General features: G+C 39.9%; 1 protein-coding gene across 1 annotated transcript in view; it reads right to left on the bottom strand.

The window, feature by feature from the left end:
* Nucleotides 1–2,606, bottom strand: part of MICALCL (MICAL C-terminal like) — a 77,279-nt gene that overhangs the window by 3,302 nt on the left and 71,371 nt on the right. The window lies entirely within an intron of this gene.

Raw genomic sequence — 2,606 nt, forward strand, 5'->3', positions numbered from 1 at the left:
CCTAGTAGTGCAATTGCTGGGTCTTAGGGTAGTTCTATTTTCAATTTTTTGAGGAAGCTCCATACTGTTTTCCAGAGTAGATGCACCAGTTTTCATTCCCACCAACAGCACGAAAGTATTCCCCTTTTTCCACATCCTCACCAACATCTGTTGTTTCCTGAGTTGTTAATTATAGCCATTCTGACAGGTGTGAGGTGGTATCTCACTGTGGTTCTGATTTGCATTTGCTTGATGATGAGTGGTGTTGAGCATCTTTTCACGTGTCTGTTAGCCATCTGCATGTCTTCTTTGGAAAAGGGTCTGTTCATGTCTTTTGCCCATTTCTTCACTGCATTATGTGGTTTTGGGATGTTGAGCTTCATAAGTTCTTTATAGGCTTTGGATGCTAACCTTTGTTTTAATGTTTAATTTATTTCTGAGATGGATTGAGAGAGTGGTAGAAGAGGGGCAGAGAGAGAGAAAGAGACAGAGACAGACAGAGGATCAGAAGATTTGCTCTGACAGCAGAGAGCCCAATGTGGGGCTTGAACTCACAAACTGTGAGATCATGACCTGGGCTAAGTCAGAAGCGTAACCGACTGAGCCACACAGGTGCCCCCTGGATGCTAACCTTTTATCCAATATGTCATTTGCAAGTATCTTCTCCCATTCCATCAGTTGCCTTTTAGTGTTGCTGATTGTTTCCTTTGCTGTGCAAAACCTTTTTATCTTGATGAGGCCCCAATAGTTCATTTTTGCTTTTTGTTTCCATTGCCTTTCATAAGCTTTCTATAGTTTTCAGGGTGCAGATCTTTCACTACTTTGGTTAGGTTTATCGTGTATCTTACGGGTTTTGGTGCAATTGTAAATGGGATAAACTTCTTGATTTCTCTTTCTGCTGCTTCATTATTAGTGTATAGAAATGCAACAAATTTCTGTATGTTGATTTTACATTTTGCAACTTTGGTGAATTCATTGATCAGTTCTAGCAGTTTTTTGGAGGAGTTTTTTTGGGTTTTCCATGTGGAGTATAATATCATCTGTGAAGAGTGAAAGTTTGACTCCTTTGCCAATTTGGATGCCTTTTTTTTCTTTTTGTTGTGTGATTGCTGAGGAACACAACAGGGCTGTCCATTCTCACCCACCACTGTTGTTCAACATAGTACTGGAAGTCCTAGCTTCAGCAATCAGAGGTAACCAAATAAGTAAAAGATCTGCATGCTAAAAACTATAGAACACTTCTGAAAGAAATTGAAGAGGACCCCCAAAATGCAAAAACATTTCATGCTCATGGATTGGAAGAACAAATATTGTTAAAATGTCTATATTAATCAAAGCAATGTATACATTCAATGCAATCTCTATCAAAATACTACCAGCATTTTTCACAGAGCTAGAATGAACACTCCTAAAATTTGTATGGAACCGTAAAAGCCTCTAAGTAGCCAACACAGTCTTGAAAAAGAAAAGCAAAGCTGGAGGCATTACAATTCTGGGCTTCAAGGTATAATACAAACCTGTAGTTATCAAGACGGGATAGTGCTGGCACAAAAACAGATATGTAAGTCCGGAACAGAATAGAGAACCCAGAAGTGGACCCACAACTATATGGTCAACTAATCTTTAATGAAGCAGGAAAGAATATCCAATGGAAAAAAGGACAGTTTCTTCAACAAATGGTGTTGGGAAACCTGGACAGCAACATGCAGAAGAATAAAACTGGCCACTTTCTTATACCATACACAAAAATAAATTCAAAATGGAAGAAGGACTAAATGTAAGACAAGAAACCATCAAAATCCTACAGGAGAAAACATGCAGTGACCTCTTTGACCTCAGCTGCAGCAACTTCTTATAAGACATGTCTCAAGAGGCAATGGAAACAAAAAGCAAAAATGAACTATTGGGGCCTCATCAAGATAAAAAGGTTTTGCACAGCAAAGGAAACAATCAGCAACACTAAAAGGCAACTGATGGAATGGGAGAAGATACTTGCAAATGACATATTGGATAAAAGGTTAGCATCCAGGGGGCACCTGTGTGGCTCAGTCGGTTACGCTTCTGACTTAGCCCAGGTCATGATCTCACAGTTTGTGAGTTCAAGCCCCACATTGGGCTCTCTGCTGTCAGAGCAAATCTTCCGATCCTCTGTCTGTCTCTGTCTCTTTCTCTCTCTCTGCCCCTCTTCTACCACTCTCTCAATCCATCTCAGAAATAAATTAAACATTAAAACAAAGGTTAGCATCCAAAGCCTATAAAGAACTTATGAAGCTCAACATCCCAAAACCACATAATGCAGTGAAGAAATGGGCAAAAGACATGAACAGACCCTTTTCCAAAGAAGACATGCAGATGGCTAACAGACACGTGAAAAGATGCTCAACACCACTCATCATCAAGCAAATGCAAATCAGAACCACAGTGAGATACCACCTCACACCTGTCAGAATGGCTATAATTAACAACTCAGGAAACAACAGATGTTGGTGAGGATGTGGAAAAAGGGGAATACTTTCGTGCTGTTGGTGGGAATGAAAACTGGTGCATCTACTCTGGAAAACAGTATGGAGCTTCCTCAAAAAATTGAAAATAGAACTACCCTAAGACCCAGCAATTGCACTACTAGG

The sequence above is a fragment of the Suricata suricatta genome, chromosome 11 (genome assembly GCF_006229205.1).
Source record: "Suricata suricatta isolate VVHF042 chromosome 11, meerkat_22Aug2017_6uvM2_HiC, whole genome shotgun sequence".
Classification (NCBI taxonomy): Eukaryota; Metazoa; Chordata; class Mammalia; order Carnivora; family Herpestidae; genus Suricata; species Suricata suricatta.